This window comes from Oxyura jamaicensis, chromosome Z, assembly GCF_011077185.1.
Source record: "Oxyura jamaicensis isolate SHBP4307 breed ruddy duck chromosome Z, BPBGC_Ojam_1.0, whole genome shotgun sequence".
Taxonomy (NCBI): domain Eukaryota; kingdom Metazoa; phylum Chordata; class Aves; order Anseriformes; family Anatidae; genus Oxyura; species Oxyura jamaicensis.
In genome coordinates this window covers 12,248,783-12,272,808 of record NC_048926.1, presented here as the reverse complement: position 1 = coordinate 12,272,808, position 24,026 = coordinate 12,248,783, and the positions used below count along the sequence as shown (strand labels likewise).

At 33.9% G+C, this 24,026-nt stretch overlaps 1 protein-coding gene across 1 annotated transcript in view; it reads left to right on the top strand.

Annotated features, from left to right (window-relative positions):
• Positions 1-265: 265 nt before the first annotated feature.
• Positions 266-24,026, top strand: part of PRLR (prolactin receptor) — a 158,910-nt gene continuing 135,149 nt past the window's right edge. Inside the window, exons 1-3 of the mRNA XM_035310706.1 lie at positions 266-493; positions 1,553-4,548; positions 19,010-19,095. The gene's annotated coding sequence lies outside the window, so the exon portion shown is untranslated. The remainder of the gene's footprint in view (positions 494-1,552; positions 4,549-19,009; positions 19,096-24,026) is intronic.

Here is a 24,026-nt window from a genome sequence, read left to right as displayed (position 1 = left end):
TTATATTTAAATGTTGCTGTAAATAGTCATTTATATTAAGTTTAGAACTACTTACTTGCCATATAACCTCTGATTTTGAAAATATCAGTATGATACTGAAAGTATCAGCTGATACTTATTGTATCTCTAGGAATTTTAATAGATTTTTTTTCAAATTTATTGTCATAAGCAGTGGATCTCTAACATTGGTTTGATCTGCTCTGGTGGACATAATAAAATCCTACTCAGGTAAGCTAGAGTTGTGAGAAATGTGGAATCCTTCATATATTTAAATTCATTAGTGGTTGGCTGTTTCATCTAAGCCCGTCTTAGCTCTTTACAAATTAGCATAGCTTTCTAATAGAATTCTGAGTATTGATGGCATGTTGTAGTAATCAATTTTTACTTCATTGTCTCCCTGATTTAAAGAACTTGAAAATATATCTGCATTCTACACTGTGAAAGCTGAGTCCGCAGGGTGTTTAAAGGAAAATACTTGCAGACAACAAGAAAGGTAACTTTTTCCCTAATTCTGCCTTTCCTGAAACTGCTGACTTTTTTTTTTTTTTTTTTTTTTTTTTTTTTTTTTTTTTAATAAGGTGGGTTTTGTGTTTTGTTAATTTCTTAATTCTCTGCTAAGAATGCCAGTGGGACTGTCCTGGAAATTGCAAAGTGCTTTCCTGTGGTATACTGTACATTGGATAAAGTAACTTTAAGATACTAATACTAGACTGTAGAATGCATTTGCTGTTTTCACCAACAAATCTGTAGGTTTATTAAAATTATTTAAATTTATACATACATATTTATTTTAAACTTCATACATCCTCCTGTGGACTTGCTTTGAGAGAGAATTGTCTGTAGCTTATATCTATAATTGTCAAAGGAACAGAAGACATCAAACAGCAATCTGCTGAACATAGAAATGAAGTGTCAGGGACTGTCTGCTGCTTGTCATTCCTTCTGGTCTCCTAAAAGAAACTGCATGTATGAAGATTATGTCATACGCTCTTTGTTATTCAAGCCTACAGCTGTTGTCAATATTCGTTTTTAATCACATGGATATGATAGTAGTGTGTATGTATATGGAAGAAAAGGACAAGGATCCGGTTTTTAAAATTGTTATCAAAAGCTTGGACCTTATCACAAAGTGACAATTGAAAAACTTTTAAAGGTTCAAGATTCTACTCTGAAGGGGAGTTAGGAAGAATGATCAACTGAATACAATGAAGATTTTAAAAAGGCAAATGGAGACGTTTGGAATTCTTAAGTTGAATTTAGGTTGAAACTGTGCATGACAGTATCAGACTAAACTTACTGTGTAATTAAACAATGTGTGGTTTCAGGAGTTTCATTTTTTGCACTGAAATTTGTTGCTGCATTACTAACATTTTTATAAGACACTAATTTCTTATTTTTTGTAATTTTATGTTTTTTATTGTTTGCTTGCCATGTCTCTTGGGAGCTTGCAAAAAGGCTAAAGAGCATGCACGTCTGATAGTGTTTATTTTTCCTCTTTTCCTTCTCTAGTTTGATTATTTGTTTTACTTTGCATGTCATTTATTCCCTCTAGCATATCAAATGACCACATCCTCTTTGAAACCTAGTTTCAACTATATTTGTCCTGCACAGATGCTTTCCTCCTGTCACCTCTGGGTCCTCATAAGCGTCTGTACTGAGGACAGAAGAGGATCAAGCCCTAAAGAAAGGTTTAGAAATTTCCATGGTCTTGAGGTTCGTGCTACAGCATGTATCCACAGCTGTTTGCTACTAAATCAGTGAATTCAGTTCCCCATACTGCCATCTTGAAGTCATAATTCTGGAACCCTGTCCTGACTCCTACCCTGGTTTTCCTTGTTGCCACAAGGCAACAGTTACACTAATTCAGACCAGATGTCTGCCTAGTCCAGTCTCCTGTTGCTGACATTAATCAATAACAAATTCTGGGGAAGAGATTAGGGGAAAGCATATACTGAAACCTGTAGTTACTCCCTCCAGAACATTCTCCCAACCACCGATTGTGGCTGAAGGACTTTTCTGAATCCACATAAGCTTGTACAATTAATTACTTCCATGAATACATACAGACTGGTTTTGAATCTGTGTAAATGTTTAGCATTGACAATGACCTGTGGTAAGGTGTTCCATTGCTTAACCAAATTTTATATGAACACATTGTTACCATGCATTATGTGAAGTACATTGTTTTTTGTATTTTGGAGTTGTGTTCTCTTCATTTTACTTTCAGCACTGTGGTAGTTCTGTTATTTTTAAACAAGAGCATTGTGCATCTGCGTTGCAGGCTGACGTGATGTTTCAAGTACTGTCTTGTTTCTAATAGCTGTGTCACCAAAAAATAATAAATAATAGATATAGTCTATATGTACATTTGATGTCAAACTTTATTCTCTCTCCTCCGCTGTATTGGAGTTGGGGACTTTTGTCTCTAGAGAGAAACTGAGGTGCCTCTTGCATAATCAGCTCTTTTTATTTTCTGCATGAAGAAAGCTAAAATGTGAGTGTACTGTACAAGTACTGTAAAAAAAGTTCCCCTGTTAAGTACATGTAAAATAAACACTGGCAATGCTAATGTGGCTGCATACAATATATATTAAAAAACTGCAGTTACTTGTTAAGTAACCTCTTTGTATTTTAATCAAGTGTGTCACCTTTGTTCAAATAGTGTCAAGAATGTATGATACAGTCTGAAAGATGCCAGGTACACTGTGTTCAAGAAAACATTGTAACTGAGTGCATTGTTTTCTGTACTGCAAAGTAAATTGTCAGTGTGTAGGTTCAACGTGAAAGTCAATAAATGACTGGGCAAGATTAAGGCAAGAGAACTGCAGACAAGTTCTGACATTATGAAGAGGAAACATGGTGAAATGCTTCCCATATGAGGAACAAATACAGTATTATGTGTGGCTGATGTTTGATTTATTTTCCTAACTGGTAACCAAGTAACGAAAAAGATAATTTAGCCTGTTGTGCAAAAACTCACTTGTTGCATCTAAAGACAGTATGTTTCATGTTACTTCAGTTATAGGACTTCCATGTTTAAACTGAGGTCTGATAACTTTTTCAGCTTCAAGTGAGATTTCTCCCCAGTGTGGTGTGTTTGTCAGGAACTGTCTACAGCACATAGTGGTATATAATATTGAATAATGTGTGAAATATTTATACTGTTTGGTTTTGTCTTTTAGAAGACTTACAGACTTGCTAAAGCATTTTTTCTGTTGTTGTTTTAAAAGTGTACTGAATTCCATTGAAAGATCTCAAAGAGGTTCTGTGACTTCAAGGTAGAAAGTGTGGCTCAACTGTTTCAAGAGGAAAGAAATACTGTGTTATAAAGCATCAAACCAGTAAAATCTGAGGCATGAGAGATAGAAGAAAATAACCAAACTGCCTGACAGAATGAAAATTCACGTAAGCAAAACAAAAGAAAATAGAAAGCTTATTAAAACCCGTCTGAATAATGAGTATGTGTCTTAAGGACATGGTAGGATATGAGAAAATTAGAGATTAATGTGTAGATACAGCTTTAAGCAAATGCATGAAGGAGTGGGGAATTAAGGGCCTATTTATCTTAGAGGCTGCTGTGATGCCACTGAATTGATTACTGATTTTTGAGCATTTAATTCTTAATAATTTATTTTCCTTTTATTACCAATTTCTATCCTTTCATAAATCTGTTTTAATTTGTTTTTTTTTTTTTTTTTTTTTCCATAAAAAAGGCTGAGATTGTGGGATGCAGGCTGTTATCCCTCAGTGGGCATTAGGTGTAGTTGCAAAAGGCAGTGAGAAAGGGGTAAAACAAATTGAGCATTAGAGGCTGGAACTGGATAAAAATTCATAAAGGAATGTGACTGGTACAGATAGCTAGCCAAGAAGTGGGTTCCATTATGGATGGAAAAAAAAAAAGGAATCAAGGGGATAGAAGGTCCATTAGTTCTATTCTCAAGGTAGAATCTTCAAATTAAGAACCATAATTTCTCTACCATAGGAAATACAGAATGTACTGGCAAGGGATGTTTTTGGTAATGCCCCATAATTATCCATATCCACACACGCACACACACATCTGTTTTATAATATGGTTACTACTTACGTTATCTGAACATTTTTATTTTAGTTCATTTTTGCCTACATAGCAGGCAGCTAAGTAGCAAATGAAATTAGATAGTTCATTTTTGCTGTGCACAGTTGAATTTATTCTCTGGTATAGTGATTTTTTGTAAGATACAAATCAAGTTAATGAACCAGATTTTTCCATCCAGTTAGAAATTGTGAGTTTATTTGAAGTACTCGTAAGATCTAATCACTTAGTGTTTGATCTTAATCATTCAATAAATGCTCATGAATTGGGTACCATTTCTCTGTAGCTTTTGTCTAGAATTACTAAAGAATATTTGTAACATAACTAGAATCCTTTTGGCTGCTACTGAAATGCAACTACTTTTTTGCTTAGAAATAAGACATCTACTGTGCATTAACAATTCTGTTCGATTCTATTTTTAAGGTATGAAATGAAGAATAGTGTGTCTGATCTGAAGTGGAGAGGGAATACAAGTAAGCAAATGTAACTAAGTAATCTGGAATTTGGATAGCATCTTTGCACCTAATGCCAGTACTTAAAAGTCGCAGATACTTATTCTTTCTCATTATGTTGTATGAGAACGTCGGTCAGGCATTCTGTACATTGGAAATGTTCTTGGTAGAACATTAGGCTTTCACAATTGTTCTTAAATCCACAATTGTTAGCAAATTAGAGTAACACTGATGATGTAAATAGTCAAAAAATAAATTTTGAAGTGATGTTGATATAGCTAGACAAAGGAGAGATCATGGGCTAAAGTGCCCAGTTGCTCCTTTTAATAATGAATGATGAGTTATGGCATCATAATGCTAATGCACAAAATTAAATTTTATAAGGAAAAGATGTGTGGGCTTTATTTTCTACAATAATGATTTATCTTGTCTTTTTACAAGTTACCTATTTCTTTGTTCTTGAGGCAGATAAATTTCTACTAGGGCTGATTCCAAGAGATTTGTATTTTTTGTTTTCCCTCAGACATCACAGTTGCTGGAAATGGTAGGGATAGTGGTATGCCTGTGTTCAATGGCTACTGCAGTGCAGCTTTGTTTAACCATTTCTTTATCTTACTTGTAAACATTTTATTTTTTGACTACTTGCAATCTGACTAGAAGATTTGAATGGGAATTAATGTTCAGCCTTAAGTGAAATTTTGACAAGAAGTCTAATATAGGATGACTGAACAGAAGTGAGAGTGAAAGATGCAGAAAAGCCATCCAGCTGTGCATACCTTAGTTCTTTAAATTTATTTGAGATTTTCTGTCAAGATATTCTGTTTATTTTTTATCTTGAATAGTGGCACAGATTAGCATTTTAAAGAAATGGCAGAAATTATAACTTAGGGACTTGTGTTGTGGAGCAAGAACTCCCTTACTATTACTGATGGATCAATTCAAATTGTATAACAGCATAGAATGTCCTAAACCAGAAGTAAGAATTGAGTTCCTTTCCCCGAGATATGACAGATGACTTACTCCATCCCAGAGAAATATTTTTACAATGAGATTTAAAATTAAAAACAATCAAAATCGTTGTTGGAGTGTTAGGTACACACAAAACCGGATAGTGAATATGCCAGCTTTAAAAAGGCTAAGGCTAGACAAAGTACCTCTTTCCCCTGTATCTCGGAAAACACCGATCATGTAGCCACAAACTTGCATAATTATGTCTGTGTTTATATTGTGTATTGTGTTTTAGTCTGAACCTATGATATAAATTCTAAGATATAAGTAACTTATCTTATATAGCTTACTTTTCAAGTCTGGTTTATCTGTCCTTGCATTTCATCCCTTTAGGATCAGCTACTTGTCAGTATGTTTAGTTTATGTAGAATGAATGTTCCCAAAGACATGATCAATCACTAGTTCCTTTTCAGCATCACAGTAGCAACATTTGTGAAACTGAATCTTTAACAATATCCAGAATGCACCATTGTATTTCTACCTCTTCTAAAATCCTCACTGAGTTTGAAGTAGCAATAGTCTAAATATATACTCAGGTAGACCTGACTTAAGTGGCAGTAAAGAGGTGATATTCCACATTACTGTTTCTTCTCACTGGTGACTGGTAATAAAGCTTGTTGTGCCCCTTCTCTCGTTTTACCTCTCATCACAGTTATTTCAGTTCTACAGTACCGAACATAGATGCTCAGGCTGTACCATTCAAAACAGCTCTTTCAGCTCTACATTTAAAGATGGTTAGTGATTGATATTAAATGTATACTTACACAGTAGAAGTTTAAGTAGTAGCTCAGTGATAGGTTGCTGGGAGAAATTATTTTTTGAAGTTATATTCAATAGAGGATTTGAAGATTTAGCATAATAATAAATAGAATTAATGCTTTTTAATTCTATTTAATATATCCATCAGTAAACACCAGTGATAGGACCCATGGGAACTGTGTTAAGCTGAGGCAGGGGAAGTTTAGGCTAGACATCAGGAAGAGGTTCTTCACCGGGAGGGTGGTTGCACACTGGAACAGGCTCCCCAGTGAAGTAATCACTGCACCAAGCCTGTCTGAATTTCAGAAGCGATTGGACTGTGCACTTAGTCACATGGTCTAAACTTTAGGGTAGACCTGTGTGGTGCCAGGAGTTGGACTTGATGATCCTTATGAGTCCCTTCCAACTCGGGATATTCTATGATTCTATCTTTTCATTTCCATTTTAAAATGAAAATGATCAAATTTTCTGTTACAATTTTTCTGCTGCATGATAAAAAAGCATATAGAGAAGCAATAGCATTTTTTTCTCTTTTTCTCTTTTTTCCCTTTCCCTTTCCCTTTCCATAAAAAGAGGCCCAAGCCTATGCAAGTGCAGCATACTGTTTATTAAGTTATTTTAAATCAAATAAATTTTACATTTTGAAATGTTAATTTATAGATTAATGTATGATATTACTTCAGTGGGCGAGGCGAAATGTGGAAAAATAGTTTTAATTTTGAAACAAGAAATAAGTGTGTGACAGACTTTACAGCTTACTCAGCTCCAACTTAATCTCATTTTTATATATAGACTGTGCCAATAAAATTTAATAATTTACTGCGTAATATAATATGTGGAACCTAATATTCATTTATTTCTAGGATTGTGCAACTGCTTCCTATGATTAACTACCTAGGGAAACTCTCTTCAGCAATTCGTTCTATGCCTTTAAAAGTTTCTGATCCACGAGGAGAAAGAAGACAAATACTGAAAGCCCAGGAATGGCAAAAATAACCAAAAAGCAAATAAATTATATTGTGGCGTTGTAATTACTTTCCTACAGATCCAGACATTTATACAAAATGAAATAGTGTAGCAGTCAAATTGATAGAAATTTTAATTCAAGTCTCTCAAAAACTGTTCATCTTATCATTTGTGTCTAAAGCTAAGGAATTAGTTTGATTTGCTTTGGGTATTTTAATATGGAAACTGATTTACTAATGGAAATGGATCTTGGTGGTCATAGCAATTCCAAACCACCTCTAGGGGAAAAATAAAGGACACTTTGAGCAGTCAAAACCAGACTCCTCTGTTTTATGACACCGGGATTTACAGAAACCTGTAAGATAAGAAAAAATATTTGTACAGTATGTGTGAATATGCAAGTAGGTGTGTCTATGTGTTTTTACATGTTTTATGAGAACATCCTATGGTTTTGGAAGGACTTTTGCAGGCACTAAATTCATTATTTCAAATCATCAATGAACAAACAATTTTTTTTTTCTTGCTGCAGCAATGTTGTTCCTTTTCTATAGTTACTTATCTGAATGAAAATAAAATCATTGTATATTTTTTTCCAAATTCTAAATGTAATTCATTTAATATTTTCTTCCTTCATGGTATAAGTATACATTTTTTCAAATTTGATTAGTTTACAAATACAACATTTGCCTTTTGAATTTATCATTCATCAGCTGGCTGGTGCAACAATAGATAATTCATACAGGACATTTTTTTTATCAATATGTCTTGTTCATTGTTTTTGTTTTGTGAGATAGGTTCAGTAACATTGCTTGCCTATTTTTTCAAATTAGATAACTTGTTTCTGTTGTCCCAATCACATCTGTATTTAAGAGCTACTACTAATAACCTTTTGAAAGATTAAAAGTAGGTATTTCTGTCCTATGTATAACATGTCAGCATATAGAACAGCAGCCACTATTGTTTTGATAATTGTGACATGTACATTTTGTTTTGCTTTGTGATTTATTATTCACCGTGTCCATATTACACAACAGAAACTTCCACATATGGTTAGTTTTTTCCTTCATCTTTGAGCTGAATATGGCAATTCATTTTTATCTTGTGATTTGTTTATGATGAAATTATCCTTGCAAGTGAAGAGGGTGTAAGTATTGAACGTTTCTGGGAGGATCCCTTATAATGTCCAGGTGTGGTTCAAGCCATAGTTTATGAGAAATGTCTATAGTGTGGAAATTTAACAAGCAGAAAATAAAATGTGTGTTTTGCAAGATGGTAGGCTGTAGGAAATTCAGGACAAATAATTACATAAATTATGTAATTACTAAATAATAGAGATATAAAATCTATTTGAAGATCTATTAAACATATAAATAAGTTTGTTATAACAATTGGCTTTAGCAAGAGATATTTGATAGTATGAATGTTACTTTTTTTAAAAAAAAAATGAAATTATGATTTTGGTTCTAACCTAAATATGTCTTCAATCATAAGGAGTGAAATACATGGTAAAATTCTATGAGATATTTTAGCAAGAAATATGTATGGTAGATAATTAGAGACAGTGACAGTGCTTGACAGAAATTCTCAGAATTCTTTTTGGTCTGTAAACCTGTCAGGAGTTTGCATACCTACTGTCTAGATAACAGTCAGGATCAGGAGACATTTTAGACATTTAGACTCCTGGGTTAGCAGTACTAGCCACAACTTTTAAGCATTCTGTTTGGTAATTTATTCTGACTTCTAAAGGTGATCCATCTTTGATCTTTTTTTTATGAATTATCACAAGGCATTGCTTACCACTTTCCCTGATGGGAAATGTACACTTACCTTCTTTATCACAATCATATGCTGAACCTGTCTTACTGGTGTCATGTCAAATAATTTTCTCTGCACTAGTTTCATGTATGTGAAACAATCTAAGGTTATGTTCAGCATTGAAGCATAAAATTTTAAATTATTTAATTTCTTCTTTTTTGTGTATTGTCCTTATAAGTACCAAGAAGTTCTTAAGAAATACTGTGCCATAACGTGCCTATTTAAAACCTTATTTATCCTAATCTATATATTCAGGTATAGTATGTGTTACATATGTGTTCTGTGTACATTCTTAATGCTGTAACTGTAATTCTCTGGAGTAGTGTTTGGGAAAAAAAAAAAAAAAGTAATAGTAGTTCAACCCTTTTGTGTGTACTGGCAAAATTTCTAAAAATAAAAATATTTAAAAAAAAAAAAAAATTCTATGAGAAGTTCCATTTCAGACCTGAGCGGAATTTTATCCAGATTTCTCCAACCTCTGCTTTCTGGTATGTTTCTTATTTCCTCCTCCTTCTTCAGCTGATACTACTATAAATTTTATTAAAGCCTGTAAGTTTTGTGTGAATTTGTGACTACTCAGGAAGTATACTGTTTTTCTGTCAACTTTTGTTTTCTTGAATGCAAGACCAGCTCACTGTCTGGTCTTGCCTGTGCTACCTCTTCTAAGCTGTCATTATTTCTTCACTGAAGAGAGCATTTTCTTCTGCTTTACTCAGCTGATTCCATTTATTTTATTATTTACTTTTTATTTCAGAAATGTTAGAAGGCCTAAAGTTACTCTATTCTTTGCTCTAACTGGTCTGTAAACCCATCCTTTTTCCACAGATTTTTCCTGTTAGAAAGACAATTATATAGATCTTGTCAATGCAACTAAAACTCATAATCTAAATATATAGAATACCTTCACAGTAATAATGTGTGGATTTAAGCAAGAATGTGTGAATTTAAGCAAGTGATTTTGCCCTCACGTTATGAAGTCCGTAGGTCAGTAGTCCCTTTGCAATCTGCTAATTCAGAGCAGCCAGAAGAAAATAACGTATTTAGATTATAAAAAAGTGTAAGATTTACAACTTTGTGATCAAAAACATTGAGCTGAAGGCCCTAAATTATAGGTGATACTCTAAAATATCACTAAGATAATTTAAAGCTTAAAAAAAACACACATATCACAGTAAATAACAGTGGACAACTTATTTGGTATATAAAAATTTATTAAGATACACATAATTTTACTAGCAAACACTGAGTTTACTATGCCTAGATTTATCAGTGTTTTCACTGATTTATATAATTGATAATTAATTGTTGTATGATTAAACACTTATTTTCATTGAACAGTATGAAACGTATGCTGTATTGCTGACATAATGAAAGCCTAGAAATATTTCAACACCTTCAAGCTAGTAAATATGTAAGCAGTAAGATAAAATCATTAATAAGCAAGTTCTAGGTAGAGATGACACAATCATTATTGAAGCAATTCTCCTTAAAGCACTTTTTTGGGGTATGCCATGCTTTATAGAATAAGAATACTACTTGCTTTGTTTAGGAAAATGGCAACTAATAAACTTTTATCTCCAAAAAATAAGAGGAAAATGTTCTGATCAGTTTAGGGAATAAAATAAAAAAATAAAAATAAAAACCAGCAGTTTGACTAGATTCTTAAGTGTGAAGCTGGGTAACAAACAAATCAGTAGACCTATGAAACAGATGAAACACCTTTTAAGTCAGAGTCCGTTCAGAAGTAATAAGAAAGTGTTTTGAAATAGAAAAGAAGCAAAGTAAGAGGGGGCTGTTTGCTCAGCTGAAGGATGGTTATATATTTCCTGGTTCAGTCCTTAGCTTTAGGTCATCTAAAACTGTAAGAAAGGTTTTGATGATGAGTAATTTTTGATGGAAAGACGGCAAGGTACCTTTTATATGTCCCAGTCACATTTAAACATATACACACACTTTGAAGCCTAACTTGGCTGCATTTTTCAAGCCACAGGAAGATCTGTATGCGTGCTGTTCTAGCTCCTGTTCAGGACAGGTATATAGTAATTTACTGCAGATATTCAATACAAACTACTTAAGGGATTTAGGAAAGTATACTGTTTTCCTTTAATCTTTTGGTGTGAGTATTGTAGTTACATGGATTTTTTTTTGTTTGAAGATTTACTTTCAATCAAGTTATCAACTTGGATTTCCTTCATATATGTAAACAGTTTTATTCCTGTACACAATTTATGATATTTTATTTACAAATTCAATGTATTTATAGTATAATTATTATTTTTTTTAATCTGGGGATGTGTGTCCTATTTATTCCACTTTATAGTGGATACATTTTATTCTTATTTTTAAATGGAAAAGAAAATCAAATTCAGGGACAGAAGATACCATTCTTGACAATGGAATGCCAGCCTGCTAAATCATTAGGAATCAGTCTGACTTGACATTATCAATGTACTAGCTTTCATTCATGATAGGTATGGTCTTTTGATGGCTTCTATAGGCAGTGTGTATGTTTAAGTGGAGTAAAATATATGTTTTAATTTCTAGTTATTGCCAATAATTACTATTTAATTTCTATCCATGACTCAGAATTTCTCTTATGCTAGGATTGTGCTAGAAGAGCCTGCGTTGCCTAAGAAAAATGTATCAGAAGAAGATTAAAAATTGATTTTCTGGTTTGGGATTTTTTTATTAGTTCAGTGTTTGACTTTCATACAATCGCAGGATGTTTTGGGTTGGATGGAACCTTAAAGACCATCTAATTTCATCCCCCTGCCATGGGCAGGGACACCTCCCACCAGCCCAGGTTACTCAAAGCCCCATCCAACCTGGACTTGAGCACTGCCAGGGTGGGGCATCCACAGCTTCTCTGGGCAGCCTGTGGCAGTGCCTCACCACCCTCGTAGTAAAGATTTTCTTCCATTTATCTAATCTAAATCTACCTTCTTTAGAAGTTTAAATGTTCTGTTTGCAGAAGCTTATCATTTCAATGGGTTTAAATTTAAGTGGGATTTAAATCAGTTAAATCATAAATGGAGGCTAATTCTTAGTGTGCTATCCACAGCTGAATGCTAAACTGTCCACTTTCTTTAATGTTCCTATCAAAATATACTGCAGTCTATCGTTTAATTGACAGATAACCTATGGAAATCACCACAGCTTAAATTGATGTAGATGTAGATCATAATTCTTGCTAATGGACCATGCTGCTTTGCCTGTCTTAATGTTGCTGAACCATCTTTTTTTAGTTTCAACTTTAATATTTGTTACAGTGTCATGAAAATTCCTTGCCTTTTCTGTTAGGTGACAGAGTATGCCAAGTTCTTCCTAATTCAGGCATATCTTCTGAATACTTGATATTAAATTGCCCTACAGCATTGACAGTGGATCTGGTGTTAAAATCTTTTAAAGCAATATTCTGTATTTCTGTATAAGACTGTAAGATGTTTTTCTTACAAGGAATAAAGCTATCAGAGAAATCATCAGTATATTGCTCTCCTCCACTGTCCCTTTTTCTGTATTATCTGTTTCTCTTTTTGATTTATCCCAGAGCAGTCAGTATCAAGGAGGTGAGTTTTTTTGTTTCACTCTACAACCCTTAACATATTACCTGAACTTTTACTCCTAAAATAGTTATCATATAGAGCTTAAATGTATGTATTTCTATTGACCATTTTGCCCAAGGTGCTAAATTAAATGTAACTATGACTGGTTGTGTTTTTCTGTATTCTTTGTATGTTTTTTGACAGTTTGTTTTTTTTTCTATCATGTACATGAACTATCAAGATTGTTTTTTTTTTTTTTTTTTTTTTTTTTTTGCATACATAACTTCAAAATTTGATCTCTTGATGTCCCTTCCAACCCCTGCAGTTCTGTGATTCCGTGAAAATTTAGAAGCAGGTGATATGATTATAGAAGTAAATGTGTACCTGCATTGTAGTGTTTTTTTTTAAACATCGATAGATCACATACATTTTTCTTATATTTCAGAGTAAAGTTTAGTGAGTATATCTATTTTCATATACATACATATATATGTATATCTATGTAAGCATATATAATTCATGTGTTACTCCTTCTATATGAGGCTAACCCTTCATAAATCTGTACCCTATTTTGTGAGAAAATATTAATCAGTAGCAGCTTATTTAATGGCTTTATCTTAGGGCTTAACAATGAGATGCATGTCAAAAAATGAAAAAAGGATTGAGATGGTGTAGCTTGCAATTACTTACTTTTTTCGGCACCGGGAAAAAAAAAAATATATATATATATATATTCACTTTATCTTCACTTTAACATTAGTCATTGTCAAAGGAGAAAAGCGCAAAAATCATGTAGAGGGAAAATTTATTATGAACTGGCATAAAAGTATTCTTGTTTACTTTTCAACTTTTTTTTTTTTTTAAAAAAAAAAAATGTATTCATACTGGGAAATAAATGTGTCCTCCACTGTCTTTTCAGTATTTTAACTTAGGAAACTGGAATGATAAATGTCTCAATACTGTGTAATTTAACTGTGTGTGAGCAACACTAGCCTGGCAAAAGAGTTGATGTAAAATGTAAACTTTGTCATAGTTGATGTTGTATGTTGATTTTTTTTTTTCTGAAGATTTTCAAATCAAAGTAAACCTTGTTGTAGACACAGCCATAGAAAATGAGCCATTTCCAAATTCATAAGGAGTAGTATACCTGTAAGAGTATTAGGTAGGCTCCTATAGCTCTGAAAGGCAGAATTACTACTTCTTGCACACTAAGTAAAGCATTTCCCACATCCCACAGTCACTGGAAGTCATATTATTCCATGTTACAAATATAAACCCTTGAAGTCCCCAAATGTAAAAATAAACAAAACAGATGCAGAAATGTAAGTAAAAGCAAATAATTTGTATTGACTCCCCTTACTCCTTGTCCATGTGAACAAAGTAGATGGTGACGCTGATAATGTATGGGTAGGTCTATGTTGCCTTTAGGACATTTTGTTTATGGAACATTTGGCGGCTGGTGATGAGGTACAAATTCTGGTGAGAATTAACACTGGATTTTTAATAACTGATACTTAACAGCCAAGTCTGGGTATGTGAATAAAGTATGGACTGGTAAGAGGGTTTTGTTCCTGCACTTCAACCTCTTTACCATGCGTGATGATAGAGTGAGCTGAAGAAGGTATCTTTGCAACTGGGGAGTCAAAAACAAAGTTGAAAATAGAAAAGCATCATAATGAAGATCACAGTCCCTGATCTGGATTTTAAAGAGACATGTCAAAATATGGGTACATTATCTGCCCAGCAGCTGCCTCTGAAGATTTGCAAAGCAGTGTGGGATATTATCTAAATTATGAATTGAATGTATTAAGAGTCATTTTATAAACAATGGAAGACTGAAAAACCAACATTGATTTTGTTGTATATCATGCACATTTTGTGTAACATGGTTTACTTCGTATAAACATAGCTTTCTGTCTAAATTCAACTCCTTCCTTTGCTTCTGTAAGCTATGCCTTTCTTTTTTTCCTCTTTTAAGTCTACTTGGAGTAACAGCAGAATGAAAAGGAGAACGTTGAGCAATTGTATTATTTAACTTACCTTCTCCAACAATTTTAGTAGAAATTATTGATATGGTAATCATATCAGTAGTGATCTATAGATTACTATAATAGGACAATTGTACTTCATATATTACTTGGGCTAAAGCTTTGTGGCAGCCAATGTTAGAACTGATTCGTATTAGTTTTAAATCCTTAATTGCATGTAATTATAGATTTGGTTATGAACCAAACAGCTGCTCCTTTTCCATGATCTGCCGTTTGAAAGGATTAAGCTTGATGTATCTATATGAAGTGTTTTTTAATTTACCTTGTCTTGGCTCTATTTTACATTTTACATTGCACCTGGCCTGAATTTTCTAGAGCTCCTTGTTAATCCAGTGAAGCTTTTCATCTAGCCACATTAATGACATTACTTTTTTCATTACTTTTTTCATTACTTTTTGCAGCAATCCATTTGGCTTTCCTGTCTTGGCTCAAGATGGTGCAGTTTAATTGTAACATCTCTATCAAAACAACATGTATAATCTGCAAGCAGCATTCTTAAAAATGTTGCAACAAATGAGTTAAACGAAGTTGAGTGCACTTGAAAGTTCTCTAAGCAATTGCTGATAGATGCAATCTGGGCAACATTTTGCAAGAATATTTATTGAGAATATTCAACATTAGCTTTTGAGGGCTTATGAAATTGACTGTAAGCATGGACCCAATATAGGGAGGTAAAAAGGAAGCTTGAACGAGATGTGATTTTCATGATCATATTTTTTTTTTTCTTTTTTTCTTCTTTTTTTTTTTTTTTCTTTTTGTGGAGTAGTTGAGGAAGACAGAATTGTAAGGTAGCAGAGTTGTTTAAACTTTTGTTACACTTTGGCTGTAAACATAAAAATGTTCCTCATGTACCAAATTATTGAACACAGTTGTTTGGAAGCTGGTGTCATATGTATGAAAAGCACAGTTACTATGAAGCATGGTTGACTGAATATGCTTCAAATCCCTGTATCATTTCTCAGAGGACTGATGACACACACCAGTCTGTACCTAAACGTTTTTAACGTGTAATCACAAAATCTTCAATTAGCTATTGTCCATTGAATTCTGGGTTGCTTAAGCTTTTACTGTCTTGGAGACAGGAACGAGAAAAAGTGCATTTTGTCTTCGCCAATGGAACAATTTGCATTCAGGATTAGGTCACAAAAGATAAACCAAATAGTGCCAGCTTGTGGGTGAATTACACAGCATATAGGTCATCATTAGACTTCCAAGTGTATGATTGGGATAGCGGTTTGGCTGATATCCATCAAAATAACATTGCTTAACATGACCAATCTTCAAGCAGACTGATTGAGTAAAAAAAATCTTTCCTAAGGGGAATATAAGCCCCAGGACGTGTTCTGGCAAGTCTTCAGTTGATAGAATAAATTATTAAGTACTCTTTGCAGCAACCAAGAATGGTAAATAAGGTATTTTGTACCCTTAATGAAGGAGGTATCTGAGGAGCAGGCTTTGCTGTTAACATTATCCATTCCTCCTCCAAGAGAGTCATCAAAAGGATCCCTATGACAGGGATGCCACCTCTTTGAATTCTTCTGGAAGTACAGTTTTGTTGTTAACTTTCAACATAGCTGCGTTGCAAAATTCAGGTCTGCTAACCTCTGAATTTCTTTGCTTCTTACTATTGAAAAACATAATAATTAAAAAACTGAAAAGGACCTGTACTGAGACAGCAGAATTTATGTACTTTACGTACCAAATTTAATGTTCAAGGCAGGAGATATCCTGCCTCTGAAATGTGAAGCTACTTTCTGACAAAAGAATAGCATTATTAAAAAAAAAAAAAAAAAAACTCCTTGCAACTAGGAAGGTAAGATAATTTTACAGTCAAGAATGCAGTGAATGAATGCAGTGAATGAAGAGGGTAAGCTGTGCAGGAGACAGGAAACATAAAAAGTCAAAGGATGGTACAGTCACTTGGTTTGAGAGAGTGGCAGTCTTGAAAGAAATAGGAAGATGGGGAAGCTAGAGTTTACTAGCCTTTGAAAATTTAGACAGAATTAGAAGTATGCAGGAAAGGGAGTAAGAACCAGCTTTGTATTGGTTTTGGAGATAGAATATTTTCATACCATGAAAATAATGTGTTTCCTTATGTCTGCTGTGATTAGCCTAGGGTTGTAATAACACTTACTTTTTCCGTTAACATTTCCTTAAAATGTTAATCTTTCCTCATCTTGAGAACATTGTAGTTTGTTGTGTTGTATATCTTGTGTGTGTTGCATTTAGACCCATCTAACTTCTTACAGAGAGGATTGTAGAATCACTTAGGTTGGAAAAAGACCCTTAAAATCATCAAATCCAGCCATCCATGTAACTACCAAGTCTACTACTAAACTGTGTCCATAAGCACAGGAAGGCCAACTTTAGCCTGGAAGACCAACTATGTCCTGGGCTGCATCAAAAAAGGGGTGGCCAGCAGGGAGAGGGAGGGGATTGTCCCCCTCTACTCTGCTCTTGTGAAACCCCACTTGGAATACTGCATGCAGGCCTGGGGCCCCCAGCACAAGAAGGATGTGGAGTTCTTGGAACGGGTCCAGAGGAAGGCCACTAAGATGATCAGAGGGCTGGAGCATCTCTCCTATGCAGAAAGGTTGAGGGAACAGGGCTTGTTTAGTTTGGAGAAGAGAACGCTCTGGAGAGACTTCATTGTGGCCTTCCAGTACTTGAAGGGAGCATAAACAGGAGGGGGAATGCCTGTTTACATGTGTTGATAGTGATAGGGCAAGGGGGAAGGATTTTAAACTAAGACAGGGGAGATATAGGTTAGAAATTAGGAGAAAGCTTTTTCACTCAGAAGGTGGTGAGGCACTGGAACAGGTTGCCCAGAGTGGTTGTGGATGCCCCAACCCTGGAGGCATTCAAGGCCAGGCTGAATGCGGCTCAGGGCAGCCTGCTCTAGTGGTTGGCAACCCTGCCCAGAGCAGGGGGGTTGAAACTAGATGATCTTTAAGGTCCTTTTTCAACCCAAGCCATTCTCTGATTCTATTATTCTAACTTCTTACAGAGAGGATTGTAGAATCACTTAGGCTTGAAAAAGACCCTTTAAGATCATCAAGTCCAGCCATCCCCATAACTACCAAGTCTAAAACTAAACTGTGTCTATAAGCACCATATCCACATGTTTCTTAAATACCTGCAGGGATGGCAACTCTACCACTTCCCTGGGCAGCCAGTTCCAGTGCCTAACCACGCCTTCCATAAATAAATTCTTCCTGATACCCAATCTAAGCCTTACCTGGCACAACTTGGTGACGTTCCCCTGTGTCCTATCACTTCTCATTTGAGAAGAGAGACTGACAACCACCTTGCTATAACTTCCTTTGGGAAATTCTCTGACATGGAATTTCTTTGTAGTTTATCAATACAATCAACTCTGAGGATGAATAAAGATATGGTAAGATATTTAATACTGTAGAAATTTTCTCATTACTTAGAAGGAAATTTAAATAGATTTGCTGCATTTTGTTGAAATGTGTTCATTGTATAAAGAATGTTTAGTTTTAAATCATTTTAATTACTTTATTATTTTTGTGATATTTTCTAAAGTGATTCAATTTTATCAAAACTAGAGACAGTAACTACTTCTGTCATACTGTAAAGACTTAGTGAGATTCCATGTAGGCTTTATTTCCACATTTGCATCTAGAAGTTTGCTGAAATATTACAAAATTTAAAGGGCACATTCCAACACTGAATGATGAAAGAGTTTGAGACTATGTTAGCACTGGTTTTAGAAGACTTACTGGGAGAAAGGTGAGCGCCAAATATACCAGATATCTATGTTTTCTTGTAAGATGCACCGGCCACATCTTAAAACTTCATTATTTAATGAAAAAATATCAATTATGAAACATCTTTATAATTATTCAATACCAAAAATATTGTCATACTGGAAAAATTTAAGCAAGTAATATAGAGACAAGCAGGTAGTCAGACCAATTACTACTGTAGGACAATTAAGATTAGCAGAAATTACTTTCATGTCTTAACATTATTATTGTAATGAAGGATAATTATGATACGCAACTTGAAATTGGAGTTGCAGTGATTGAAAACGTATGACAGATACTAGAAGTAGCTGGCAGTTTGGGTTGTTTCCTTTTGCTGTTAGACTTTTGGTAATTACATGAACACAAGACAAGTTGTCATTTGTACAACAGTAAGAAAAATCTATCAACACCTCTTTAAAAATACATTCTGTAATGCTGGAAGCTACATTGTTTTTAGGAAATAGAAAATGTTTTTTTTTGTTGTTGTTTTGTTTTGTTTTGTTTTGTTTTTTCTGATTTTAGTACCTCTATTACTGCTCATTTTTTAACTTGTGCTTAGCTCTCCTTTCAGATACTGCAAGCTGAAAGAATCCATTGGATTTTTGAAACAAGTATAAATACCTGCTCCTGCCCAAGCTGCTGATTGTGTGACATGATGTAAGTCGTGTAGCCATTTCATCTGCTTTTTTATTGTAGATGATGAAAATTTTCTGTTTTCTATACTTTGATGAAGTTGATCAGAAATGTTTATACTAGATCCCCTGCCAATCATGATCCAAATTTTCATCTTATTTTAAAAGTAAGGTTAATTTAGTAAAGAAAACTTGTTTCGAAAAAAAAAAATCTATTTTGAAACCTTACATTTCTACTTTTTCAGCTGAAATTATTCATTAGATTTGTAATACCTTCAGAAATAATTTCATCTGACCTAACATATGTGAGACTGCTTACAGTTGCTTATCCTTCTTACACTGTTACTTATTAGTTTTAGAATGTTTTGAGCAATTAATATATATACCTGTTTAACAAGTATGTGTTGTTTTTGGCTGCAACTTTATAATCTTAGCTGCAGTTTCATTTTCTATGTGCTTGATTGTGTTTTAAATTTAATTCATTTTGAAGCTGGTGAATTATGACTTTGAATTTTATCGGAGTTATGAATTATTTAAGTCCTAATTATCTGAGCTATTCATTAGTGCATCCAGAAAATAAGTGATCTCAAAGGAAAGAAACCAAAAAGTTTCAAGAAAAAAAAGATATAGAGAATATAGGAAAATATCAAATAGAGATTTCTTAGGAGAGAAGAAATACAGAGGTAATTCCCTATGTGTAAATCAGGAATGACTGACAAGGTTCAGTTCATTGATCACATTAATATGGTTTTAGCAGAGAAGCTACCTTGTAAGTATAATATCAGCATCTTTCAACTGACCAAAGAAATTATTTTTCACAGATTCGTGTTATAATCTGATTAACATTACCTTCAATAAAAATTCAAGGAAATAGATAGTGGAATTTTCTGAGGAGTTTCTTGGTGAGCTAAGATGGTAGAACTCAGTATGCAGTAAACAGGACATAATTACCTAGTTTAAAGATGAGACAATACGAATGAATTTGGAATTCTGAGTAGCTCATATTTAAAAGGGGTGTTCATGGCTCTCACAACTCCTTCGGTTAGCTTATAAGATGCACAATACCACCATATGTGCTAGGAAAGCCATTCACTGCAGGTCCTGATGGTGGTGAAATAACAATTGTGATCAATACATTATTTTGTTTGTAAATTGCTTTTAGTATTATATATCCAGGTTCATCTAGAGTGTGTGTAAACATGAACTACTTTGTTCTGTACATCTTGTTGTTAAACATGAACTACTGAGTACACTTGCTTTCTTTTCTGTTTACTAGTGTCTTTTCTTCTTTCTTCTTTCTTCTTCCATTGCAGAAAGACTTACATTTGCTTAGCTTTGCAATTGCTTTTATCCTGCCCGTAATGTGTTGATCTCCAGAAGGACTGAACTTGAAACTTTTGTTGTTTAGTCACTAGTCATTCTTTTTAAAGAATTTTTAAAATGAGATTTGTAATGTTAATTGTTATTCTCTTTTAAGCACTTGTATTTACTCTTTACTGTGCTTTTCATCTGACATCTTTAAGATGATTATGAAAATTAATTTTCTTTCTCGTAACTATAGATTTTTTATCTGATGCAAATACAAAATATATGATGCAAATAAATTTGTGTTTGCAGTTGTCATCTGTATCAGAATGTCTAACAATTAACTCTGGGGCTCTCTATAGATATGTTTTTGTATAATGACATGAGCTGTCTGTATGAATGTAGTTGTATTTTGTGTAAAAGTCACTCCTAGATCTCATGAACTTTCTCTTCTGCTTGTTCATCATTAAGTTTTGAAATCACTAATTAATGCTTTTTGATTATGTATTATTCTAACAATGTGTAGAATATTTTATAACAGTGTTTTCACAGAGAAATGAAAACGCAAGGTGCTCAATCTTTACAGCTTGAACACTCTTTATAAAGGTACTTTAGATGACCTGTCACTTTCCAGAAGCCATTTAATCTCTCTTCACTGTCCTATATCTTCAATATATGAATTCTGTGTGGTTCAATCACCTTTGTAAATAACAGCTTTCTCAGAATTGGAATGAGCAAATATTTTATCGCTAATAATTTTGCTTAGGCAATATTCTATCCAAAATAAGTTTTCACAAGTTTAAAGAAAGTTTTCATTAAATCAAAGGCTTCTAACTTATAAATCTTTAGGAGACTGAAGCATAAAAAGTATTCATTCACCAGATGCTTTTAATTAACTGCCATTATTTTACTAGGTCTGTTATATCCTGCAAATCACTGAATTGTCTTAGCATCAAATTTATATTTTCTCTCTTACTGCGTTCTTTCAAAGATCCAAATTTTCTTTGTTATTTGTGTAGCAAATAGTATGTAGGAAATCATATACATTTTGTATTTTTTTCTGAAATCACAGAAATTTATATTATTCTCTGATTTCCCAGGACTAAAATGATAAATATGGACCATCCAGCTGGAAAACACTGTTTATGTGTATGGTAGGTGTTTAAAGAAACAGATCTACCCAATCCCAAAAAAGACAAATCTAACCTTCTTAAAATGTTCAGCTGTGTTGTTCTTGAAGGTGGAAGGTCATTGCCATTGGAGACTATGTTCGTGGTTGTGCTAAACTGATCTTTTCTTTCATGTAAGCTTGCGCACTTGAGGCATTTAGAAGGAAAAATTTAAAACTTAAATTTAACTGTATTCAATAGGAAAACAATTGTATGAGTGGAGCGATGTATTCTCGGTAACCTGCGTTGCTAAGAAACAAACTGCTGTGTTCTCAATTGATTAAGTCCTTCTCTTCTAAGTGTTTTTACCACAAAGTACATTGCAATGCCTTATTCAGGCTTGGACGCTTCGAATCCATTAACTATGAGGTCAAGCTATTATCTGCTTCTTTACTTCCCTCAATCTTGTTCCATCTAAACTAAAATCACTTAGACACCTCTCAGTGAATATCTAGTATAAAGTTCCAGTGCAAAAGGGGACAAAGCAAAACTCTTCCTATTTCTCCAGACCTATCTCCAAATCCTGTTTCTTTTCTTGATCCTTGTAGAGAACACTGCCAACTGCACCTGTCACACAGAACCATAGCTTGGCTATCATCTTCAGCCCATTCTTGTTTCATTTGCTAGTACTGAATTTATGCAGTGCAGGGTGGGTTACAACACGTGGCCACATAGTGCCTTTCTGTGAAATTTGGCAGTGTACACAACAAAAGATGTGTAAAAGCTTGTTTATTTTTATATTAGTTGTGGAAGGATAGTTGATACACAATCAGATATAAAGTAAGCAAATACAGAATTACCATGTCAGCATTGTGTGAACTAATTTAAACCAATAAAGTCATTTTATAAAGTATCTATTCTATGCATTGGGGTGCTGCATAACTTTTATTTAGTAGTAGGGATTATCTGTCTAAATTTATTTTATCATTTTTCCCTATACTTTTTGAAGAGCATTTCTAAAATAGTAACTTAGCTACAGAGCTGATATGTTTTCTCTCTGCTTTACTCTTTAATTATTCTAAAATCCTTTTTCTGTAGATGGAAAAATGTTCTATGTGTATTTATCTAAAATACTGCTGCACTGTGTAGTTTGTCACTATTTCATTTTTATATCCATCTCTAAACTGGTATTGAAACTTTTCACTTTAAGACTCCTAACTCCTCCCTCCCTCCCTCCCTCTATTTCTATTGAAAGGCTAACTCTTGCCTATTTACCAATCATTGACCCACTACAGTGGGTCAGTGGCTGTTATTTCCCACTTGTTAAACTTACAGATTTTCGTAGTGTATTTCCCACTTGATGGGAATTTATGTACACATTCAGTAATCCCCTTATATCCCAGTGCTTCATGCTATCACTTCTGCTCTTCTAACCACACAGAATTGATAATGGCTAGATCAAGGTTTTCCTGAGATCACTGCCTACAATACTGATCACTTCATTGTTTCCTACTTCATACTACTATATCAATTTCTAAATCTTTCACCATAGATTTACACTTAATGTATATGAAACTAGAACTTTAATCTCAGTTTCTAAATCTAACCATTTAGAACAAATCATGTACCCAGAGAAGCTCTGAAATTTAATTCAGCCAAACCCGACAGAACATTAGAAATTCCAGCTTGCAACATCTTGAGCTTATGAGTTAGCATTTATGGCTGTTACTCATCATACACTGACCATTATTTCTACCTTTCCATGCTGTTCTTAATTTTTCGTTTATTAATTCTTAATATTTTATTTATTATTCCCAGCCATATGTTTTCAGGTAGTACAAATAGCTTTATAGATCAGCAATCACACAATCTCATCTACTTTTTTCTTGACTCTCATTACACTCTTAATCTGAAATATTTTAGGACAAATATCATAGGCTGAGTAGCTCTACTGATATATAGTAGCAGTAACGCTCCTTCTCAGAAGAAGAAAAAAGGAATCCTGAGAAATCTTCATATTCCAGGCTAATTCAGAATTCTTAGCTTGTTTTATTAGAGGTGATTAAACTGATCAGTTATGACTTAAAGCACTAATTTGGACATCTGGCTTATGAAGTAATGGAGGATTTCTGGCTTCTACTCTGCAAAAGCATTTCTGGCTATAAATTTTTGTTTTGTTTCTCAATTTTGAATTCCATCAGACTCCTTTTGTTCTGGGGTTTCTAGATGGAGCCAACTGTTAGTGTTATTTCCAGTGCTTGAAAGAGGCTAGACTTTATAGTAGTTCTAAATTCACCATTGGAGGTTGGTTGAAACTATTATTCACTGTTATAAGACACTGCTTTATTGACAGTCGGGTGCTGGATTATGGTCAGACCCCATGCTCCAAGATCAGGAATGTTTTGCCATATGAGTGCTCACCACCTTTCTTGTGTGTATGTTAGTAAATGGCACATTGCTAGGGAATTTTCTCCCCCTCGCTGGAAGTAAGTTGTCCATGCTGTTTCCTTATTAGTACAAGTGAGAAGAGTTTTGTCAAGGA